At 40.3% G+C, this 10669-nt stretch overlaps 2 long non-coding RNA genes across 2 annotated transcripts in view; both read left to right on the top strand.

Moving 5' to 3' along the window:
• Positions 1–1664: 1664 nt before the first annotated feature.
• Positions 1665–10669, top strand: part of LOC103016863 (uncharacterized) — a 45587-nt gene continuing 36582 nt past the window's right edge. Inside the window, exon 1 of the long non-coding RNA XR_003624416.2 lies at positions 1665–1883. This is a non-coding gene — a long non-coding RNA (uncharacterized LOC103016863). The remainder of the gene's footprint in view (positions 1884–10669) is intronic.
• The window catches only part of LOC130707278 (uncharacterized), a 36128-nt gene continuing 29809 nt past the window's right edge, over positions 4351–10669 (top strand). The window contains exon 1 of the long non-coding RNA XR_009007176.1: positions 4351–4493. This is a non-coding gene — a long non-coding RNA (uncharacterized LOC130707278). The remainder of the gene's footprint in view (positions 4494–10669) is intronic.

Genomic DNA, 10669 nt, shown 5'->3' with positions numbered 1-10669 from the left:
CAAGAATTTGCCAAAAAAGAACATACCACGTTTATTAGCGGTGCCATAGAAGGAGGACAATGTATTAATCACGAAGGCATGAAATAAATAAAATAATGGCAGTTTTCTACTTTGAACAAAAGACTTGCTATTTTAGTGGCAAAAGTAAGTGCGCGAATACACAAATAAATCTAATGTAAACAATAAGAAGCCTTTGACTGCTTTTGGAGTGATTATTTTTGGAGTGATTATTGATCCAAATGCTATCTGCTGACTGAGGCTATCCTAGCTAATGGCTCCAAATACTCAACTCTTCTGCAGTAGTTTTGTAGCTGAGGCTTTCTGAGTGCCTGTGGGAATAGCTGGGTTGGTGGCATTTACCAAGACATTTTTCTTAGTTTACACATTTGTTTTGACTTGAAAAACTTATAGCTTGGGATTTAGCCCTGAGCTCATGGGCTAACCACATCGGTTTACTTCTGTCTCATTCCTAGTATTTGCACCTAACTTCTGCTCTAAGAACAAAGAAACAACTTTCACAGAGAATCACAGATTCAAAGAGCATGAAGATACATAATAAATTGCAATGGATCAAAAATCAGGAGATCAAGAAGACTGTTCTCCATGTTCTCCTAATTTCCTCATGGGCTGCCCTCACACTGTGTTTCCTTAGCTTTGTTTGTTGAAATCGCCATGGCATCTATCATTTTTATTCAACGAAGTGAAATGAACACATCATTGTGATTTCTGAGACCTCTTGTTCCTTCACTTAAGATGAGTTAGCTGACAAATCCACTCTGTACTTTTCTTAATATTTATATTACATGGATCCTTTGAGAAAAGCAAACTTTTATTTAGACCTACTTAATTAGATAACCTAGAAGATGATCAATCATTGGGTTTTCCTTAGAGAGTCAAATTGTGAGTGAATTTTATTAATTAAAAAATTGTCGGGCTTCCCTGGTGGCGCAGTGGTTGAGAATCTGCCTGCCAATGCAGGGGACACGGGCTCGAGCCCTGGTCTGGGAAGATCCCACATGCCGTGGAGCAAATGGGCCCGTGAGCCACAACTACTGAGCCTGCGCGTCTGGAGCCTGTGCTCCGCAACAAGAGAGGCCGCGACAGTGAGAGGCCCGCGCACCGCGATGAAGAGGGGCCCCCGCTCGCCGCAACTAGAGAAAGCCCTCGCACAGAAGTGAAGACCCAACACAGCCAAAAATAAATAAATAAAAATAAACTATTTAAAAAAAAATTGTCGAATGAAAACAACCTAATATACCATATGTACACATTTATGGGCATATAGGCATATATGTTTAAGCAGATGCATTTGATTTTAGTAGTGCCCATGTCATTGTTTATCTTTGCAGGAAATTCACCTGGAGCAACTGACTGTCGCTGCGCTGTGCTCCGTTTGTAAGGCAATTATTAATCTGCGTGAGAATGTAGCAGGATCTCACCCATCCCAAGGTTTGCCTTTATTTCTTAACGAAGAGGTCTGTTTAAACAGTAATTTTAACTTTCTGGTAAACAGTTCTTCACACCTATGCCCTTTCTTTAAAATTTCACCCATTAACTTCAAAATGGAAAATTTCCTTCCAGGCTAAGGTGCGGGACATATCTGGGTATAAGTGGCTGTGCTTCATGGCACATGTCACATGATTCTGTAAAGGACTAGTCCAAAGATACTCTGAAAGAATGATTAAAGATCACATCAGTGATTTTGTCAGAAGGACAAGCACAGGTACCTGCTGGTCGATACCTGTCTTCTGTAAGGTGCAGAGGGGAAGGAGAAAGGGATTGACATCAAAAAGACCAGCGTTGGGACCTGGCTTTACCACCATGGGCATGTTACTCTGCCCTGACATCTCCTTTTCCTTAAAGAATTGCTTCGAAGATTAAAGGTAATATACATAAAGTGTCTAGCAAAAGGTGCCTGGCATATAGTATATATGATTGTTTTATAGGTTCAAAGATCGCATATTTCAAGCCACTCAGGAGCCGATGATTAATACAGTGTTAGAGGAAAAAGACTGGAAGAACTCATTGCACAGAGCTGGGCTATAGTTCTCAACCTGCATTTATTTATGGTTATTTTGCAGCTAGTGATCCTGTGGATATTGGAATTCCTTTCTTAATAGGGTCCTTTATCAGGGAAAACAAATAGAACAGTCTTTACAACTAGCGCCCCTTTCCCCCTAGGGTACTAGAAAAGTTACAGTTCTCAGTATTTTGAAAAGAAAGAAAGATGCTAAACATTAATTATGCATAGTTACAAAATAGACTTCTCCTTGATGGAAAAGTTTTTAAAAATGAATTATAGGGGCTTCCCTGGTGGCGCAGTGGTTGAGAGTCGGCCTGCTAATGCAGGGGACACGGGTTCGAACCCTGGTCTGGGAAGATCCCACATGCCGCGGAGCGGCTGGGCCCGTGAGCCACAATTGCTGAGCCTGCGCGTCTGGAGCCTGTGCCCCGCGACGGGAGGGGCCGCGATGGAGAGAGGCCCGCGCACCGCGATGAAGAGTGGCCCCCGCTTGCCACAACTGGAGAAAGCCCTCCCACGAACCGAAGACCCAACACAGCCAAAAATAAATAAATAAAAAAAAAAAAAAAAAAAAAAAATCAAGTAAAAAAAAAAAAAAAAAAAAAAAATGAATTATAAGCGGGGGAGGAAATGAACAGCAGAAAGGAAACTATATTTTGGCAAGCTCTGAAACATGGAAACATTATTCTTTCCTGGTTTTCCATGAATTTGAATCTCCTGACAGTTTCTCAATTATAGCTTGTAACTGTGGGCTTCAAAGCAATTCTGCAGTTCAGTTCACCTCAGCTGGTCAGTTAATAATGTTTATTGAGTTCCCATGGAGGGAAGAATACTGAGTAAAGGACTCATTTTCCTTTTCCTCAGCATAGATGCCTTGATCCAGAGAGTCTGTCATTCAGCCAGTCAGACCTGCTAATGTTCTCTTACTTTGAATCCTCCCTGACCATGTTTTCCCGGAGACCCTCGGAAGCTGGAGCTGACCTCCTCCCATCTGCCATCCTACATCGTGTCTCTTCCTGCCTGTACCAGATGAAAACCCTTGAGGCCGGAAGCTTTCCCAGATTAATACCAGACCCTTAATCTCATACCGCCCCTCCCCACCGCCGCCCAAATTTATTTTATAAATATGTGTATTGTTTGGGTTGAACTGAACCAAACTATAATCTCTACACGTTTAAAGCTTAGGCTCAATTATAGGATCATATGGTATCCATGTTCAGAGGGGTTTTTAAGTTTTAGCCCAATCATCTTATTTTTTCAGATTAAATCAAAACTAAAACCCAGCAAAGGAAAATTACTTGTCATAGTATAGTGAAGCGGCAGTAGGCTTTGGAGTCTGAAAAATCAAACCCAGGGCTAGCTCCTGGCTCTGCAAATTACTAGCTAGCTATTAGTGCTTGAGCAGGTCACTAAACCTCTCTGTGCCTTATTTCATTTTAGTCTATAAAATGGGGGTTTAATCGTTATTGTAGCATTATTGACATTTTTAAAATGGATGGAAAATACCTGGCAAATTTGAGCTGTTCAGTAAATGATGACTGTTCCAAGGTCAGAACGGACATAAATGGCAGACCAGAACTGGAACCCAGAGCCTCCAAGTGCAGTGCTTACTCTTTCCTGACCTGCTGCTTATTTCCAGAGGAGTACCACCCCCTGAGGGCATTCAATAAACATCTCTTGGGGATGGCTGTTTCCCAGACAGATTATAATTCTTTTGAGACAGGAAGGTAGGAGGGATTTTGTTATTGTTTCTTGCCTTGGGGGAGAGATTCCATCAGTAAAGTAGCAATAAAAAAGGTTCCCTCTATTAGTGGAAATGATTAACACTCCTTTAGTTAGGCAATATGTTCCCACCCATTTCTGAATTTGGCCTCACATGAAGGAAGCCACACAGATGGGGGAATCAGAAACCTAAGAAAACAGCAACAAATTGGTTTGATGAGTGGATGTGGTTGAAATCTTTCATCTGGTTTGTCTCAATTGGTTGTGGAAGTTAGATGGGTTTTGAATAAAGTCAAAAATCCAAGCAAAATGTTATGAATATTAAGCCACAGGTATCAAAGCTTGGAGAATCTGATGAAAAATGAACCAATGTAAACCAAAACATAAGGATATTACACACCTCCTTTCCTGACAGTTAATTTCTGGCAGGAAGAGACTCAACTTGCTGTAGGAGAGGAATATGCAGCCTTTCTGATTAATTATCACCTCAGTGTTTATTTTTCAATGAATCAGTGTGCTGGAATGATTAAAGTATATGTGGCTCAGAAACTCAGGCGGGAAGGAATGAGCCAGGACTAAAAGCCAATGTTAAATGTGCCCACATTGGCTGTCCCAGTGGAATCCAGCCTTGCCACGAATAAAAGGGTTTTCTGAGGCATAAGTACTTACACAGCCAGCCAATTTGGCCCTCCACGTATTTGTGATGCTTGCTTGAAAATGGTGCTTCCAGATGGAAATCTGGGGAAGGGTGAGTAAACCAGTATAGAGGTGATATATATATATTGTCTACTTCCTTTGTAGAAAGTTCATGGTGCCTTATTTTAGCTTGTTGGAGAGGTAAGACATTGACCGTCAGAACAAATATCTGAGATACAGCCTATGACTTATTTTGCCTCAGTCAGACCAGTGGGTGAAACTGCTAGTGGGTGAGATTGTGCAGAACGAAGAAGCAGCTATTCTAAGTTCCAGAAGAAATAAAAACTTTGTTTTCTTGCCTTGTAGCTGTTCTTCATCCATCTTCAAAGGGTCTACACTTATGGAATATTTTAGACTGAGGGTTTTTTTTGTGTGTGTGTGTGATTTGACAAAGAAATGATGGTTCTCTTAAAACTAGCGAAACTGTGTTTGGAATCTGCTTTGTCAGAGGCCTATTTTTCAAAAGCTGCTATGCAGCTTTATCAAACTGCAGTTTCTCAGGGCCTATAAAAAAATTTGAGTTGCTTTAGAAATTTAGAGACGGAAGATCCAAACTGAAAATTTTAACTGTCCTATTTAATTATAATGAATGTTTATGATTCAGGTACAAGATGTGTCCACATATGGAAGGTCACTTTAAAATAGATTTGCTTTAATTACAACTACCTGTGAACAAACCATCACCTGGATGACTTAAAGCTCTTGTGTTTAGTTCAGAGGTATAAATATTCATGAGAAAAAAAGAAGTTAGGCCTTGTAAAAATCTCTTGTTAAAAAACATCATGTTGAACTTGTTAATGGGTAATCTTAAATCATTCTATATAAAGTAATATGTAATTACTGATCTAAACCTAAAATTTTAATTGAAAGCAAGGAGTAAATTGGGAGAAGAGCTACTGATGGTTCTTGAGAAGAAAAGGGCCTTGGAGAAATATGAGTTGCATACAGTGGCTCCTTGGTAACTGTCTCTTCCTCACTTGCCATGAGACAAGGACAAGGCAGGGAGGAAATTCTCGTTGGACAAAGAAAATACAAGAATTTTGATTTCTTGGGTTAAATGGGCAAAGTGCTCGCCAAAGAAATTAAAATATGTAGACAATTAAAGGCTTTTGGTGGCTGAAGTAATGTCTTTCATGGCAAGCATGGCAACACCTAACTGCCATGAGTTGACATCAGCTGGCTGGAGTTGACATCAAAATTCTTTTGAACATAAAAACAGGTGCAGTGCAGGTTGAAAACAGTTTTTCTGGTTGCAAATATAAAAATGGAAATAAACAGTATTAGATAAATAATAATCATTGTCACTAAAGCACAACTGCAGGTATACCTGGAAATGGCGGACTATGTAACGACCAGAATGGTCCCAACTGCTCTGTCAAATTACTCAGCTAGGGAGTTGTGGACCTGGTACAGAAAATAGATCTGTGGTTTCCTAGATGATTTTAAATAGCATTTCAACTGTGCTCTTAAAATATTATTAACATTTCTAAATGTTTATTTTAAGATGGTGGATTGAGAACGTGCTTTGCTCTTCCACTCTATCATTTAGGGACTAGCAAGAAAACAAACCATTCTAGGCATTTTATTTTTTTTTTATAAATTTATTTATTTTTTGATTTTTGGCTGCGTTGGGTCTTCGTTACTGCTTGCAGGCTTCCTCTAATTGTGGCGAGCGGGGGCTACTCTTGGTTGTTGTGAGCAGGCTTCTCAATGCAGTGGCTTCTCTTGTTGCAGAGCGCGGCCTCTGGGTGCGTGCGCTTCAGCAGTTGTGGCACGTGGGCTCAGTAGTGGTGGCTCATGGGCTCTAGAGCACAGGCTCAGTAGTTGTGGCTCATGGGCTTAGTTGTTCCATGGCATGTGGGATCTTCCCAGACCAGAGTTTGAACCCGTGTCCCCTGCATTGGCAGGCAGATTCTTAACCACTGCACCACCAGGAAAGCCCCAGGCATTTTAAATGAAAGGAATTTAGTACAGGTGATTGGTTACCACACAATCAAAATGTAGACAAGGGGGCTTCCCTGGTGGTGCAGTGGTTGAGAATCTGCCTGCCAATGCAGGGGACACGGGTTCGAGCCCTGGTCTGGGAAGATCCCACATGCCGCAGAGCAACTAGGCCCGTGAGCCACAACTACTGAGCCTGCGTGTCTGGAGCTTGTGCTCCGCAACAAGAGAGGCCGCGATAGTGAAAGGCCCGCGCACCGCGATGAAGAGTGGCCCCCACTTGCCGCAACTAGAGAAAGCCCTCGCACAGAAACGAAGACCCAACACAGCCATAAATAAATAAATAAATGTAGACAAGGAAAAGAGGAGATGGCAAGAGAAATAAAAGGCATATTATAGCAGGAAACCACTATTTACAAGCTCTGGGAACAGAGCTTAGAGGGTAGAACCATACAGCTATTGGTCTAGTCTTGGTCTAGGATCCTTAAACGTGGGGTAAATGGGTATTGAAGCTGCAGAGAAAACAGAACTATTGCTAGAGATGCCAAAAAAAAAAAAAAAACCCAGAGGAAACGGAGGGGAAATACCCTGACTTTTCCCCTCCTCCAATCTTCCAATCTGGCAAACTGACATTCAACCCTAAATATATAACTGCTCATGAAAATAAGACATAAAATAAATATATAAACTGCTAATGAAAATAAGACATAAAACTCAGATGACTGGGGCTTCGCTGGTGGCGCAGTGGTTGAGAGTCTGCCTGCTAATGCAGGGGACGTGGGTTCGAGCCCTGGTCTGGGAGGATCCCACATGCCGCGGAGCGGCTGGGCCCGTGAGCCACAATTACTGAGCTTGCGCGTCTGGAGCCTGTGCTCCCCAACAAGAGAGGCCGCGATAGTGAGAGGCCCACGCACCGCGATGAGAAGTGGCCCCCGCTTGCCACAACTGGAGAAAGCCCTCGCACAGAAACGAAGACCCAACACAGCCATAAATTAATTAAGTAATTAATTTTAAAAAAATAAAAATATAAAATAAACTGACTTCACAGCTAAATATATCTTATATTTAAAAAAAACAACAAACAAAAAAAAACTCAGATGACTGAAACTTGTGATGAACCCATGAATGTTAGAAAGCAGATGACATCAAGTTGAATAGAGAAATTGTGGGCCAGGATGCGTGCAGGGGAGCACTAGCGGTGGGTCACAGACAGAGTGAGAGGAAGCCAAGCATAGTTGGGACATTGGATAGGATCATTATTTGGAGTCAGTCGTAAGGAGTAGAAATGAATGTTGAGCTCTATTCATGTTCCTACCTTGGACCACAAAATCTAAACATAAAGTCTGCCTCCAGTTAGGGACAACGAAAACGGGCACTCTGATTAAAGGAGGAATCACCGCAGATCACGAAAACAGCTACTGCCTAGTGGCATACCTTGCCCTACCCCCTTTCTCACTAAAAGCAGTGTGGCATGCAAGCTGCAACAGCAGTGCCCACATTCTCCCAAAGAAACTACATGAATAGATGTGTCAAGACAATCTAATAAGGACTCCCAATGGTAAACATAAAGGCACAATCCAAAAAAATCCTTTTCTTAAGGCACACTTAAGAAAAGCCAACAGCATAAATGGAGGCGGTATCCTCAGGACCAAAGGAAACCGAGTTATCAGGGCAGCCAGAGGGAATGCTAAAATATATGACATTAATATTATAAACAAGAAAGGATATTATGTCCATGAAATTAGTATAGGTAGTTTTGAAACAAAGAAGACAGATAAATCCAAATGCATCATTATTTACAATAAATATCAAGGAGGGAGAAGGATAAGAGGTTTACTTTGGTTAGAATATAAGTTCAGTCCATATTTTTCAGTAACCATTCACCTATTAACACCAAAAACGTTCAATAAATCTTGGCTTTTCTTTTGTGAGACAAACTAAAAGCATTTCTAGAGTTGGCTATAGGAACCAAGTTGAGCAGCCTAACAGAAGATACAACTACAATTTTGGTCCAAGCAACAATAATATGAAACCCTTGAAAATTAGATTCTCTCACCTCAATGCACAATAAAAATTGAGTGCCACCCTTATGAACAGTCACTTTCTTTTTCTTTTGCATGTTCTGCTTTCAATGCTTCGCTTCTCTGTTACTCCTCTGAGAAGAATGTGGGGGGCAGGGTGTGGGTGGAGGTGGTGTACATCAAGTCAGATCTGTAGATGAAGGGCCTTGTCCCGCCACCAATTTTAACCAAAGCTCCCTAAGACGTCATGGGAGCTCCTATCTCAGCAGGATGGATTTCTGGTTATCAGAAAAGCCTTGGAAGTTGATGCATATAAGATCCACAGAGATTTCTTAGTAGCATTGCTAGGATCATTAATATGGTTTCCCCTTATCCTAATATTCTAGAAGTTAATCTCCCTCTTCTATTCACTTTCAACCTGGCAGGCACCATTATAACTCCAATTACAAGGGTAGAACTTACTGTACTTCATCCATTTTAAGATGCATGTTTTTTATCATCTCTGAAATCACAAGGCATGTTACAGCTGATGGCATGTCAGCTTAGTAACTTTCCTTTCCCCCAAGTGGTACATAAATAATGGTGCATCTTACAGTCAATGGTATCTTGGAGTCAATGAAATTCGGCTTTTTTTTGCATGCTTATTTTCACCAACACAGAAGATGTGACTATTTACCTTGATAAGTATTGTAGTCATCATCCGCTGTTCACAGAATGAGTGTGTGTGTTTGCGCACTGGAGTTTTTGTTTTGTTTTGTTTTTACAGTAAAACATTTCTAGACACATATTTTATAGAATGCTATAGAGCTGTGCTTCCTAAACTTGACCAACTAGCAGAATCACCAGAGGAACTTTTAAAACAATACAGATATCTGAGCTCTCCTTCTGAGTTTCTGATTCTAGATGCATCTGAGAATCTGTAATTTTAGAACTCTCCCAGGCTGATTCTGATGAGAGCCATGCTACAGATGAGGAGAACAACAGAGGAATGTATCTGCTCTATAGGAAATATGTGAAAAATAATTTTAATATATAAATATCACTGTCTTCGAGTAGGGAAAGAAGAGTCCACCCAAAATCATGTTCTTTCATACTTAAAATTTCTGTTGTTTTATGAAAACAATCTACATTGTATCTTCAGTGAAATTTTTTAGCACTAAGAAGTCAACTTTATGATCCAAAATGTATTAAAACTCAATCTTCAGTGATTGTCAAATTTCAAATAGAGTTTTAACCACAGAAAATTATATTAATTTCCACTGAGACTTGAAAATCAATTCCATTCAATTCAGTGCCCTTTTTATGTTGCTTCCAAGGTTTATGGCACTCTGGTTACATGAGACACTACGGAATTATACTAGTCTCCTGAAATACTGGGTTATATTTATTTAATTTTGGTAGGCTTCATTGCACATGGGGAGGCATGATTTAATGGAAAGAACCAGGAATCACAGGAGACCCACCATTAGCTGTGTGACCTTAGGCAAGTCATTTAATTTCTTTTGGCTCTAATTTTCCAATCTGTAAAATAATTAAGCAGGATTAGATGACCTCTAAGGTTCCTTCCACCACTAAGATTATATGGTTTTTGTGGTCTGAATGGATGCAAAGCCATATTGTATCCACAGCTTATTGACAGGAATATTTATATTATATTTACAGCTTACTGCCAGGAACTAATTGATTGGCAATGTGAAGTTAAGAGGCAACTTTGCTACGGTGACCTTGAACTGTGATAATTCAGTACACTAATAAATGGGTTTCAGGGAAAGAATTTCAAGTGAATAAAGCACCAAAAAAGGAAACGACTAGGAAATCAGAGAAATCTAGAAACTAATTTAAATGAGTTTTTAAAATTTATGTTATTCCAAGGACAAAGTTCAACACAGAATATATCCTTCAAAAGTAGAAATTTGAGAGAAACTTCTTGGTCAAGTAAAAGAAAAGGAAAATTAAGAAGAAATAAAAATGAGAGTAGTTCTATCAGTTTGGATGATGTCAGTTCCAAGCAACAAAAGACAGAAGAAATTTATTGGCATATATAACTATTAGTTCATGTGTACAGAGTGGGCTTCAGTCATGGTTTAACCAGGAAGTTGGCTGAAATTCCCATCAGTTCACCTGGCTCAGTCTCACTCTATGCATTGGTTTGTCTAGACTGGCCTCCATCATGATAACAAACAGTTGCAGCAATTCCAGGTCTCATTGGCATACGTGACACTATCCAAAGCAAGAGAGAGGGCTTTTCTTCCCTCCACCATATCAT

Source organism: Balaenoptera acutorostrata, chromosome 2, assembly GCF_949987535.1.
Source record: "Balaenoptera acutorostrata chromosome 2, mBalAcu1.1, whole genome shotgun sequence".
Lineage (NCBI taxonomy): Eukaryota > Metazoa > Chordata > Mammalia > Artiodactyla > Balaenopteridae > Balaenoptera > Balaenoptera acutorostrata.
This window is presented reverse-complemented; position numbering and strand designations above follow the sequence as displayed.